The sequence below is a fragment of the Hemitrygon akajei genome, chromosome 13 (assembly GCF_048418815.1).
Source record: "Hemitrygon akajei chromosome 13, sHemAka1.3, whole genome shotgun sequence".
In the NCBI taxonomy this organism is placed as follows: domain Eukaryota; kingdom Metazoa; phylum Chordata; class Chondrichthyes; order Myliobatiformes; family Dasyatidae; genus Hemitrygon; species Hemitrygon akajei.
Genome location: NC_133136.1, coordinates 57,970,301 through 57,984,900, shown reverse-complemented (window position 1 = coordinate 57,984,900; position 14,600 = coordinate 57,970,301). Strand labels below are relative to the sequence as shown.

Genomic DNA, 14,600 nt, shown 5'->3' with positions numbered 1-14,600 from the left:
GGCTGGGTGGGTCATGTCCTTGATTATCCTGGCAGCACTGTTCCGACAGCGTGCGGTGTAAAGTGAGTCCAAGGATGGAAGTTTGGTTTGTGTGATGTGCTGGGCTATGTTCACGATCTTCTGCAGCTTCTTCCGGTCTTGGACGGGACAGCTTCCATACCAGGTTGTGATGCACCCTAGAAGAATGCTTTCTACGGTGCATCTATAAAAATTAGTGAGGGTTTTAGGGGACAGGCCAAATTTCTTCAGCTTTCTCAGGAAGTAAAGGCGCTGGTGGGCCTTCTTGGCAGTGGGACTCTGCTTGGTTAGACCAAGTCAGGTCATTTGTGATATTCACCCTGAGGAACTTAAAGCTGTTGACCTGCTCCACCTGCGCACCACCAATGTAGATGGGGTTGTGCGGTCCGCTACTCCTTCTGAAGTCAACAACTAATTTCTTCGTCTTGCTGACGTTGAGGGATAGGTTATTGTCTTCGCACCATGCCACCAGGTTCTTAATTTCCTCTCTGTACTCAGACTCATCATTACCCAAGATACGGCCTACAATTGTGGTGTCATCAGCAAACTTATATATTGAGTTTGATGGAAACATGACTACACAATCATGGGCGTACAGTGAGTACAGCAGGGGGCTGAGTGCACAGCCTTGTGGGGCACTGGTGCTCAGAGTTATTGCAGTCCTGATGAAGGATATTGGCCTGAAATGTTAACCTGTGAATTAACCTTCTGGGAGTCTTGCACGAGGACTCCGAAGTCTCTCTTGCACCTCTGATGTTTGAATTTTATCTCCATTTAGGTAATAATCTGCACTATTTTTCCTTTTACCAAAATACATCATCATACATTTCCCAACACCATATTCCATCTGACAATTTTTTCCCATTCTTCCAATTTGTCAAAGTCCTGCTGCAATTGCATTGCTTCCTCAGCACTACCTACCCCTTCATTGATCTTCATATCATCTGCAAACATTGCCACAAAGCCATCAATTTGATTATCTACATCACTGACAAACAATGTGAAAAGTAGTGGTCCCAATACTGACCCCTAAGGAAAACTGCCAGCCAACCAGAAAAGGCCCCCTTTATTCTCATTTGCTGCCTCCTGCCTGTCAGCCATTCCTCTATCCATGCCAGTATCTTTCCTGTAATGTCATATGATTTTATCTTGTTAATTAGCCTCATGTGTGGCACCTGATCAAACGCCTTCTGAAAATTCAAGTAAATAACATTCACTGGCTCTCCGTTGTCCACCCTGCTTGTTACTTCCTCAAAGAACTCTTAACAGATTTGTCAGGCAAGATTTCCCTTTACAGAAACCATGCTGACTTTGACTTATTTTATCATTAGTCTCCAAGTATCCTGGAACCTCGTCCTTAATAATGGACTCCAACACTTTCCCAACCACTGATGTTAGGCTAACTGGTCTATAATTTCCTTTCTTTTGCCTTCCTCCCTTCATAAAGAGTGGAGTGACATTTCTCAAACTTTTTTAATTGCCCCCCACCTCTCCCTCACAGTTCTCCATTCCTGTTTCCCCCCTCACCTTATCTTACCTGCCCATGACCTCCCTCTGCTATTCCTCCTCCTTCCCTTTCTTCCATGCTTTCCCTTCAGATTCTGCCTCCTCCAGCCCCCAGCCCTTTATCTCTTACACCAATCAACTTCCCAACTCTTTATTTCACCACCCCCCCCCACCCCCCGGCTCCACCTATCACCTACCACCTTGTACTTCTTCCACCACTCCGCCCCCACCGCCCCCTACACACACACCTTCTTACTCTGACTTCTCATCTTTTATTGCAGTCCTGATGAAGGATATCAGCCTGAAATGTTAACTGTTTTTTCCTTTCAATAGATGCTGCCTGGCCTGCTGACTTCCTCCCACATTTTGTGTGTGTTGCTAAAGAAATTAACTGTCTGAGTGAATAAATCCTCCTCCATTGACTCTGTCTGCACTTCCTGCTGCCTCTGGAGAACAGCCAACATAATTGAAAACCTTTCCCCTTGTATCAGGTAGAAGATGCAAAAGCTTGAGAAAATGTGTCACCTTTCGTTCTTCTAAGACCCTTCAAAGGCCTTTTCCCTTGCATTTTATTTGTCTACCTGCTCTGCACTTCCCCTCTAACACCATATTCTACAGTATTTTTATTCCTTTTGTACCATATTGACTTATAAGTCAAGGGTGGCTCCAAGAGTAGTTGTAGACAGGTCACATTCTGCATGGAGGTCGGTGACCAGTGGTTCCGCAGGGATCTGTTCTGGGACCCTTCCTCTTTGTGATTTTTTATAAATGATGTGGATGAATAAGTAGAAGGGTGGGTTAGTAAGTTTGCTGATGACACAAAGGTTGTGGGTGTTGTGGATAATCTGGAGGGTTGTCAGAGGTTACAGCGGAACATCAATAGGATGCAGAACTGGGCTGAGGAGTGGCAGGTGGACTTCAACTCAGATAAGAGTGAAGTAGTTCAGTTTGGTAGGTCCAATTTGAAGACAGAATATAATATAAATGGTAAGACTCTTGGCAGTGTTGAAGATCTGAGAGATCTTGGGGTCTGTGTCGATAGGACACTCAAAGCTGCTGTGCAGGTTGACAGTGTTGTTAAGAAGGTGTTCGGTGTGTTGGCGTACATCAACCACGGGATTGAGTTCAAGAACCATGAGGTAATGTTACAGCTATATAAGACCTTGGTCAGACCCCACTTGGAGTACTGTGTTCAGTTCTGATCACCTCACTACAGGAAGGATGTGGATACTGTAGAGAGAGTGTAGAGGAGATTTACAAGGATGTTGCCTGGATTGGAGGGCATATCTTATGAGAATAGGTTGAATGTACTTGGCCTTTTCTCCTTGGAGAGCTGGAGGATGAGAGGCAATCTGATAGAGGTGTATAAGATGATGAGGGGCATTGATCGTGTGGATAGCCAGAGGCTTTTTCCCAGGGCTGAAGTGGCTAACACAAAGGTGCATAGTTTTAAAGTGCTTGGAAATAGGTAGCAAGGGGATGTCAGGGGTAAGTTTTTCCACACTGAGAATGGTGGGTGTGTGGAATGCACTGCTGGCAGCGGTGGTGTTAGTGGATACAATAGGGTCTTTTAAGAGCCTCTTAGATAGGTACATGGAGCTTAGGAAAATAGAGGGCTATGTGCTAGGGAAATTCCAGGCAGTCTCTAGAGTAGGTTATGTGTGGGCCGAAAGGTCTGTAGTGTGCTGTAGATTTCTATGTTCATATACTTGTGTATATAATGTTCTGTCCAGATAGTATGCAAATAAAGCTTTTTTTGTATTGCAGTGCTTCTAACAATAATACACCAATAACTAATTAAGCACTATTTTTGGCCCAATGTGTCTTCATTCTTCTACTTTATCTCCCTAACCCAAGGTTAAAAGTTATCACTTCATGTAAATTCAGGCCCTGAAGTAGTACAGATCAGCAAATCATTGGGAAGCTTATAAAAAAAATTATTAATAATAGCAGATGCACAAAATGAAGAGTCCACTTCTCTCAGAAGTGCTATTCTATTCTAACATTTGTTACAGACGTTAGCATTTGTCTAACCAGCAACATGTGGTAATACAGTAATGATTTGCAGGATCAGATCGGTTGTGGTTGCAAACTGCTGTTTAAAACCTTACATCAGCAGTAAACTTTAATTTTAAAATTGAATGTCTAAATCCTCTTATCTGTCAGGAATTCAACTAGTTATTTCAAATGTAAAAAAAACACTTCCAATATACTTCCAAAGTGAGGTTAATGGGAATATTTCACCATACTTTGGTAAAACAGTAACCTTCTCACTTCAACACTTAACCGTTCATGTGTCATCACCAAAAGTCGTTACCCAATTTCCAGATAAACAACAATCAGCACTATTACTCTGACAGTTATTTCTGTTGAAAAATTTGGCCCAAAAATTGAATCCATCATCTTGCAGTACCATCCTATTAAGCATTTTGCTAAGTATTAATTTATAACGTCAACAGCATTTGCTATTTCATTGGCCCTTCACTCAGCTCTGGAAAAACCTGGACAATGAAGATGGATACTGTATATGTCTTCACTGACTTCCCTCGGCCGGGGTAGACAATGGATGGTTGTCCCAGCTGCCTATGTGAAATGCAGGCAGTATGATATAGAGAGCAAGCTGTTGCCCATATAGCAGGCTTCCACTGATACAGTTTGCCACCAGTGGTGTCGAAAGAGTTGAAATCTTAGGGACTCCAGCTCCAGATTTTTCCTTGGGGTTTACTCCCAAAGCCTCCCCGCTGAGGCCACAAGGCAGTAGATGTTTGAGATCCCTTTTCCTCCTTTCTGGCAACCACAGCTGACAAGCCGGGTCTGCCTGAAGCAACTGGTTTTAAGGCACCAGTAACCTGCCTTTTCCCTTCTCCTGTCAATAGAAATAGCTCTGCCACACTTGGAAGGCCAGGAGCTGGACTTGGTTGTTGGAAGCTAGTTGAGATGTACACCATTGGGAGCATTTAATTGTAAGTGGAAGCTTATTCCAATTAGCACACCTGGCTATAACAACCTTAAGGAACCATCTGACTGCAGCTCAGCATTCAACACCATCATCCCCTTGATCCTAACTGATCCCCTCATCCGTGGGATTTGGTACCTCCCAGTGCAACTGGATTCTTGATTTCCTCTCTGGCATACCCCAGTCAGTATGGATTAGCAACATCTTCTCCACAATCATCATCAGCGTAGGTGCAACATCAAGCTGTGTGCTTAGCCCCTGCTCTGTTTACCTGTATTCGTGACTGTGTGGCTAAGTACAGCCACAATGTTGTATCTATGTTTCCTCATGAGACACCATTGTTGTTGGCCAAAGTGGTGATAAATCGGAGGGAGATTAGGAATCTGCTACCACAACAACAACAACTTCGCACTCAGCATCAGCAGAACCAAAGAGATGATTACTGACTACAGGAAGAAGAGGCCAGAGGCCCATGAACCAGTCCTCATTAGGGGAGTAAAGTAGAGAGGGTCAGCAGCTTTAAATTTCTTGGTGTACACATATCAGATGATCTGTCCTGGGACTAGCACATACAGAAAGTGCAGTCACAAAGAAGGCATGACAGCTTGTGTAGATCTGATATGTCACTAAAAGCAACAGATGCACAATGGAGAGGATTCTAACTGGTTGATCACAGCCTGGTATGGAAATACCAATGCCCAGGAGTTGAAAGGGCTACAGAAAGTGGTCAATTCAGCCCAGTCCATCACAGGCAAAGCCCTCCCCATCATTGAGCACACTTACAAGGAGCGCTGCCACAAGAAAGCATCATCCATTAAAGACACCCCCCCCCCCCCCCCCCCACCACCACACACTCCAGTCCATGCCCTCTTCTTGCCATTACCGACTGAGTAGAGGTACAGAAGCCTTGGGTCACACAAAACCAGGTTCAGGAACAACTATTACCCAGGCTCCTGAACCAACATGGAACACTTCATTCACCACTAGTCTGAACTGATTCTACAACCCACAGACTCACTTTGAAGCACTCTTTGCAACTCTTCCTTTCAGTATTAACTTTTATTTGCACAGTTTGCCTTCTTTTGCAAATAGATTGTTTATCAGCTTTTGTCTGTTTAAGTCGTTTTTTAATAAAATTCTGTTGCATTTCTTTTTTTTCCCCTTTAAATGACTGCAAGAAAATGAGTCTCAAGGTAGTATATGGAAACATGTGCTGCCACTTTATTAGGTACACCTGTTTGTTAATGTAAATATCTAATCAGCCAATCATGTGGCAGCAAGTCGGCGCATAAAAATACGCAGACATGGTCACGAGATTCTGTTGTTCAGACCAAGCATCAGAATGGGGGAAGAAATGTGATCTCAATGACTTTGACCATAGAATGATTATTGATGCCAGGGTGATTTGAGCATCCAATGGGACTGTCACACACAACAGTCTCCAGAGTTTAGAGAAAATGGTGGAAAGATCAAGAAAATCCAGTTACTAGCAGCTCTTTGAGCAAAAATACATTGTTAATGAGAGAGGTCTGAGAAGAATGGCTAGACTGGTTCAAGTTAACAGGAAAGTGACAGTAACTCAAATAACTACACGTTACAAAAATGGTGTGCATAAGAGCATCTCTGAACATACGTTTGTACATCATGTCAAACCTTGAACTGGATGGGCAACCATCAAGATGGCGGCGTGACACAGTTTACAGCGGCCTCTCCGGAGTTGATATCCATTATTTGTCAAGCAGGATGCCGTGCACAATCCTAATCTGATGAAAAACAGACGTGGGAGCACAGAGGAACATCTGGAAATCTCCAGGAAGGCCTTCTTCATTGCTGCTGCTGCTGTGAGGTCCGGGTCTCTGCTGGGAAGAACAGGCCCCCAGTCCTCGGGGTCGCGTTGCCGGTGGCGGGGGGCGTCATAGTGCGCTCGGCAGAGGATGGTGATCAGAGAGGCTGTGCCGGAGGGGATGGTCGGAGGCTTGGAGGTTCGACGGACTCGGAGTCCGCTGCGGTCGGAGCACTTTCACTGTGTGCTGCGTCTGCGAGGCTGGGTCCGGCGGCGGCGTGGAAGACCGTAGCAGGGGTATTCCCTTCTGCCACCTGCATGGGATGACGAATCTATCAGGACCCTGAGGACTTGTGGATATTGTGTGGTGGTTTCTTTCAAACTTAGTCTTTCAACATCTTTGGACTATTTTTACCGTGCCCATGGTCTGTTTTTTTATTAATTATGGTATTGTTTGCAATGTTGTAACTATGTGGTTTTGTGTAGGTCTTGTAGCTTTAGTTTTTGGTTTGTTGGGTAGAGTTGGTCTCCTGACTTGGTGTGTCTGGGTAGTCTTGTTTCGTCTGGTGGGTTTGGAGCTCCTTTCCGGGGAATGCGCTAAGATGGTAGCGCGATATTAATACGCTTCAGCCTCTCCGGACTCTGGATTTGGGGATTGCTAACCGTTATGTGGATTTTCTGGTGTAGTCTGTTTTGTCGTGTGCTTTTGTGATATCATTCTGGAGGAAGTTTGTTTCATTTTTTTAACTGCATTGCAGTTGTGGTTTCTAAATGACAATAAACTGAAATTCAATTCAATTCAACAGCAGTAGCAGACCGTGAACATATACTCATTAGTCACTGAATGTATATGTACTATAATAATAAATTTAATTTGAACTTTTGTACTCAAGTACACTGTAGCTTAGAAATTGTTTTGCACATTAATTACATTAAAAATGGATTGGGATAAAAGTGCAATTAGAGTGGAAATTTCAGATCCAAGATTCATGGAACAGAGCTGGCCAGTTTTTACATGTAACATCGCATTGTAACTAACATTCTTAATTCAATGTACACCAATCTCCATTGATGCCGTGCAAGTCCTCACAATGTAATACAGCAAGGGTGATCTGCCCAGGATACACCATTATATAACTGTAATTTCCAATTAAATGAAGTGTTTCCAATGAATGGATGCTACAATGAAGGAAGGTGCTAGGAGAGTGGTCTCAAGAAATCAAGACAATCAGATACAGGAATCAGAGCCAGGTTCATTATCACCGGCATGTGACGCGAAATTTGTTAACTTAGCAGCAGCAGTTCAATGCAATACATAATCTAGCAGAGAAAAAATAATAATAACAACAAATAAAATAATACTAATAAATAAGTAAATCAATTATGGTATACATATATTGAATAGATTAAAACACATGCAAAAAATCAAAAATACTGTATATTCATAAAAAAGTGAGGTAGTGTCCAAAGCTTCAAAGTCCATGGCAGTGGGGAAGAAGCTGCTCCTGAATCGCTATGTTTGTGCCTTCAGGCTTCTGTACCTCCTAACTGATGGTAACAGTGAGAAAAGGGCATGCCCTGGGTGCTGGAGGCCGTTAATAATGGACACTGCCTTTCTGAGACACTGCTCCCTGAAGATGTCTTGGGTACTTTGTAGGCTAGTACCCAAGATAGAGCTGACTAGATTAACAACCCTCTGAAGCTTCTTTCAGTCCTGTGCAGTAGCCCCTCCATACCAGACAGTGATGCAGCCTGTCAGAATGCTCTCCACAGTACAACTATAGAAGTTTTTGAGTGTATTTGTTGACATGCCAAATCTCTTCAAACTCCTAATAAAGTATAATTGCTGTCTTGCCTTTTTTATAACTACATCGATATGTTGGGACCACGTTAGATCCTTAGAGATCTTGACATCCAGGAACTTGAAACTGCTCACTCTCTCCACTTCTGATCCCTCTGTGAGGATTGGTATGTGTTCCTTCGTCTTACCCTTCCTGAAGTCCACAATCAGCTCTTCCATCTTACTGACGTTGAGTGCCAGGTTGTTGCTGTGACACCACTCCACTAGTTGGCATAGCTCACTCCTGTATGCCCTCTCGTTACCACCTGAGATTCTACCCACAATGGTTGTATTGTCAGAAAATTTATAGATGGTATTTGCGCTATGTCTAGCCACATAGTCACGTGTATATAGAGTAGACACACCACTGAGGATATGTTATCACCAATCCGCACAGATTGTGGTCTTCCGGTTAGGAAGTCGAGGATCCAATTGCAGAGGGAGGTACAGAGGCCCAGGTTCTGCAACTTCTCAATCAGGATTGTAGGAATGATGGTATTAAATGCTGAGCTATAGTTGATGAACAGCATCCTGACATAATTGTTTGTGTTGACCAGGTGGTCTAAAGCCACGTGGAGAGCCATTGAGATTGCATCTGCCGTTGACCTATTGTGGTGATAGGCAAATTGCAATGGGTCCAGCTCCTTGCTGAGGCAGGAGTTGGTCATGACCAACCTCTCTTAGCATTTCATCACTGTTGATGTGAGTGCTACCTGGTGAAAGTCATTAAGGCAGCCCACATTGTTCTTCTTAGGTACTGGTGTAATTGCTGCCTTTTTGAAGCAAATGGGAACTTCCGCCCATAGCAGTGAGAGGTTGAAAATGTCCTTGAATACTCCTGCTAGTTGGTTGGCACAGGTTTTCAGAGCCTCACCAGATTTTCCATCGGGACCTTCCGCCTTGCGAGGATTCACTCTCTTTAAAGACAGCCTAACATCGGCCTCTTAGATGGAGATGACAGGATCATCAGGTGCAGCAGAGATCTTCACAGCTGTAGTTGTGTTCTCTCTTTCAAAGTGAGCATAGAAGGCATTGAGTTCATCTGGTAGTGAATCATCACTGCCATTCATGCTATTGGGTTTTGCTGTGTAGGAAGTAATATCTTGCAGACCCTACCAGAGTTGCCGTGCATCTGAAATCACCTCCAAACTCGTTTGAAATTGTCTCATTGCCTTGAAATAGACCTCTGCAAATCATACCTGGTTTTCTGGTACAGGCCTGGGTTGCCGAACTTGAATGCCACAGATCTAGCCTTTAGCAGACAATATACCTCCTGGTTCATCCACGGCTTTTGGTTTGGAAATGTACAGTAAGCCTTTGTGGGCACACACTCATTCATGAAGTCAGAAACAACTGCAGCATACTCATCCAGGTTCAAAGATGAATCCCCGAATACAGTCCAGTCCACCGATTCAAAGCAGTTCTGTAGGCACTCCTGTGTTTCCCTTGTCCAAACCTTCTTGGTCTTCACTGCTGATGCTGTAGTCTTCAGTCTCTGCCTGTACTCAGGGAGTAGAAGCACAGCCAGGTGATCAGCTTCCCGAAGTGAGGGCGTGGAATAGCACGATAGGCATTCTTGATGGTGATGTAGCAATGGTCCAGTGTGTTGTTTCCTCTGATATTGCAAGTGATCTGTTGATGGTAGTTGCTTGGTGATTTTTTCAGACTGGCCTTGTTAAAATCTCCCAAAACGATGGTGAAGGCATTAGGGTGCACTGTTTCATGCATGTTCATCCCATTGCTCAGATCATCTAAAGCCTGCTTGACATTGGCCTGAGGTGGAATGTAAACTGCTACCAGAATGATCCCAGAGAACTCCCGTGATAGGTAAAGAAGACGGTGCTTTACTGCTAGATATTTCAGGTCTGGTGAGCAGAATTGGGACCGTACTGATATGCTTGTGCACCAAGAAGAGTTGATCATGAGGCAGACTCCTCCACCTCTGCTTTTGAGAGACTCTATAGATCCATCCTGACGGTGTATAGCATACCCGTCAGGTACGTACTTTGACATAGAAGATATAAAGGATCTCCAGGATTTAGCCAGATTCTCCTGGCAGGAGATTGTCACCAAGATTTTTAAAAGGCCATGAATGTATTTAATGAATATGCCTCACTTTAAGAAATCCTGCAAATCCCCTGGCTACTCCAGTGGACTGAAAGCACAGTAAATGAAGCCTCCTGAGTCACCTCCCCATTGTAGTTGTGAATAGCAAACTGTGAGGCATGACACAGATTAAAAGCAGCAGCCTATAGTGATCTTGAAACTAAGAAGCTGAAAGTGCTGAGATTAATTCCATGGGAATAGCATTCAGATAAATTACAGTAAGAGGTAGTATTTACAGTGAACGGTCACAGATCTAAGAGGACATAGAACGTTGTCAGAACATTCGTCTTTCAAACAGCACCAATTCAGACAAAATGGAGTTTGTTCAACCTGATTGTTCCACAAGTAAACATGATCGGACTACAGATTTGTTTTGTGTGGTGTATCACCATTGATATATGTGATAAAAAAAAGATGAATTTTGTGTCAAATAAAGACAAATATCTTGATGAGCAGGGAGCCATCCAGAATTGCACGCAAAATTATTCTACCCATTGTTATCACAACTTTCAACAGCATAGTGGAGTATTTATGAGGAGCTGTATAAACAAACTTCTATCCTAGTTCTCCTTATGAACAGTTGTTCAAGGAATTTTTTTATTTCAGATGCTGTGTACATAGTTTACTGCTATAATACTCTGTCAATATATAGCAATTTTGAAAGTGCATAATCATGACTATCAGTCCCACATCCTCAAAATCTCTTCAGTACATGAAGAGGAACTAACCTTATATGTAGAACACATTTCTATTGCCTGCAAATTTTGTATCCTCTCCAGCCACGGGCAAAGTAGCTAATGTTGTTTTGTTATTCAAGAAAGGAAATTGGGGTACTCCTGGAAACTATGGACCAGTAAGTTTCACATCAGTGGGAGGGAAGTTATTTGGAGAGGATTCTTGGGGATAAGCCTAATTAGGGACAGTCAGCAAAGACAAGTTATCACTGACTTAATAAAGAGTTTTCCAGAATGTGACAAACTAGCTGTGGATGTTGTGTACATGGATTTTGGCAAGGCATTTGGGATGCATAGTAACTTGGCCAGTTGTATTCTTAATTGGTTTTGTTTATAGAAGACAGAGGGTAACAGTCAATTAAACTTATTCTGGCTGGAGGTCCATGACTTGTAGCAAACCTTTCTTAAAGAGAAAGTATTTTTTACACGCAGAGAGTGGTGCACGCTTGAAATGCACTGCCAGGGCTGGTAGTGGAAACATGGAGACAAATATTAAAAAGGCATTTCAGTTGTGTTTAGATGGGCACATGGCTGTGCAGAGAATAGAGAGAAATGGAGAATGAAGTGATGAAGTGTTTTAAGAGGTAGGTGATGAAACATCAACTCCTGCCTGAAAGATAAGTTGATTGACTCCAATTTGTCTATGGACACAACAGGTCTGCAGAACACAACCCTGGAACATCTGGACAGCAAAGGTGCATACATCAGGATGCTCATTATTGTCTACAGCTCTGCATTCAATAATATCATCCCCTCCAAACTAATCTATAAGATTCAAGACCTTGGCCTCAAAAACTCTATGTACTACTGGATTCTCGTTTCCTCAATTGCAAACCCTAGTCAGTTCAGATTAGCAACAACATCTCCTCCACAATCTCCATCAGCACAGGTACTCCACAAGGCTGTGTGCTTAGCCCCCTTCTCTACTTACTTTACACTTATGACTGTGTGGCTAAGCACAGCTCCAATACCATATTCAAGTTTGCTGATGACACTACTGTTGTGGGCTGAATCAAAGGTGGTGACAAATCAGCATATAAAAGGAAGGTTGAAAATCTGGCTGAGTGGTGCACCAACAGCCTCTTATTCAATGTCAGTAAGACCAAGGAGCTGATTATTGACTTCAGGAGGAGAAAACCAGATGACCATGAGCCAGTCCTCATCAGAGGATCAAAGATGGAGAGGATTAGCAACTTTAAATTCCTTGGTGTTATTATTTCTGAGGAACTATCCTGAGCCCAGCATGCAAGTTCCATTGTGAAGAAAACACGGCAGTGCTTCCACCTCCTTTGGAGATTGCAAAGATTCAGCATGACATCTAAAACTTTGACAAACTTCTATAGATGTATAGTGGAGAGCATATTAACTGGCTGTATCACAGCCTGGTATGGAAATACCAAAGCCCTTGAACAGAAAATCCTACAAAGAGTAGTGGATATGGCCAGGTCCATCACGGGAAAAAGCCCTCCCCACCATTCAGCACATATAAATGGAGTGCTGGCAAAAGAAAGCAGTATCTAACATCAGGGGACCCCTACCACCCAGGTCATGCTATCTTCTTTCTGCTGCCATCAGGAAGAAGGTATAGGAGCCTCAGGACTGTAACCACCAAGTTCAGGAACAGTTATTATTCCTCAACCAACAGGCTCTTGAACTAGAAGGGATAACTTCACTTGCCCCATCATTGAAATGTTGCCACAACCTATGGATTCACTTTCGAGGACTCTTCATTTCAGGTTCTTGACATTGTATTGTTTATTTATTGTTATTATTTCTTTCTTTTTGTACCGGCACCTGCATCTGTATCTGTATCTGTACCTAACAGCGACTCCTTTGCTTGCATCTTTGGAAGCTGCTCTATTTCTATCTTTAATATCTCTATTTTTTTCCTTTCAGGGTTGTTTTGAATTGAATTGAATTGAATTTCCATTTATTGTCAATTAGAAACCACAACTGCAATGCAGTTAAAAAATGAAACAATGTTCTTCCAGAATGATATCACAAAAGCACACGACAAAACAGACTACACCAGAAAATCTATATAACGGTTGGCAATCCCCAAATCCAGAGTCCGGAGAGGCTGCTGCATATTAATATCGCGCTACCATCTTAACGCGTTTCCCGGAAAGGAGCTCCAAACCCACCAGACAAAACAAGACTACCCAGACACACCAAGTCAGGAGACCAACTCTACCCAACAAACCAAAAACTAAAGCTACAAGACCTACACAAAACCATATAGTTACAACATTGCAAACAATACCATAGTTAATAAAAAAAAGACCATGGGCACAGTAAAAACAGTCCAAAGATGTTGAAAGACTAAGTTTGAAAGAAACCACCACACAATATCCACAAGTCCTCAGGGTCCTGATAGATTCGTCATCCCATGCAGGCGGCAGAAGGGAATACCCGTGCTACGGTCTTCCACGCCGCCGCCGGACCCAGCCTCGCAGACGCAGCACACAGTGAAAGTGCTCCGACCGCAGGGGACTCCGAGTCCGTCAAACCTCCAAGTCTCCGACCATCCCCTCCGGCACGGCCTCTCTGAGCACCATCCTCTGCCGAGCGCACTACGACGCCCCCGCCACCGGCAACGCGACCCCGAGGACTGGGGGCCTGTTCTTCCCAGCAGAGACCCGGACTTCACAACAGCAGCAGCAATGAAGAAGGCCTTCCTGGAGATTTCCAGATGTTCCTACGTGCTCCCATGTCCGTTTTTCATCAGATTAGGATTGTGCACGGCACCCCACTTGACAAGTAACAGATATCAACTCCGGACAGGCCGCTGCAAACTGCGTCGCGCCGCCACCTTGAAGACTGAAGACCCTGCATGCTGACTTTAGTTCTTTGCGGGAATGGCACCCTTTCTCAGGATTTCAGGACTGGCTGCTATTCAATATACCACGGACGCACTCTGGAAGACTAGTGTGCTTTCAGGGCTCCAGGATTTCGTGGCTCTGGAGGTGGCTGGACTCAAGGTCAGTGCAGCTGCAGGAAACTGGTGCGTCGTGGGAGAGGCAATATCAAAAGCAGCAGGCTGGCTGCTGGCTGTGTGCCTAGAGACTCAGGTTCTTTGGACACAGAGCTCAGAAGAAGCGACACAACAGACTTTTAACATTGTAAATCAGTGTGTTGTTTTGTTATGTCTCCCTTCTCGCTGTAAAACTGGGACACCTCTTTTCTCCTTGTTAGGGAGAGATAGAGCCTGTGGTATGTCAAATTACTGGGTGAACGAGTAGTCTTTGGGGTACTGCAAGTCTGTATCTTCATCGATGCTTTGCTGCACGCTTTTTTTTTGCTGGTGGGGGGGTGGGTTGCTTTGCTGCTGCTTATGCGTGGGGGGAGTTGGGGGGACTTTGAGGTTCTAACATTTAACTGTCATTCTTTGGGGCACTCCCCTGTTTTCGTGGATGTTTGTGAAGAAAAGAAATTTCAGGATTTATATTGTATACATTTCTCTGATATTAAATGTACCTTTGAAACTTTGCACTGTTTGTTGTCTTTTGCACACTGGTTGAACACTCAAGTTGGTCTTTGTTAGTTTTTACTAGTTATTATGCCTGCAAGAAAACAACTCAGGGTTGTATATGATGGCATATACGTACGTACATCGATAATAAACTTACTTTGAACTTGGATACGGACATTGTAGAG

At 43.7% G+C, this 14,600-nt stretch overlaps 1 protein-coding gene across 5 annotated transcripts in view; it reads right to left on the bottom strand.

The window, feature by feature from the left end:
• tec (tec protein tyrosine kinase) overlaps window positions 1-14,600 on the bottom strand; it is a 149,744-nt gene that overhangs the window by 40,254 nt on the left and 94,890 nt on the right. The window lies entirely within an intron of this gene.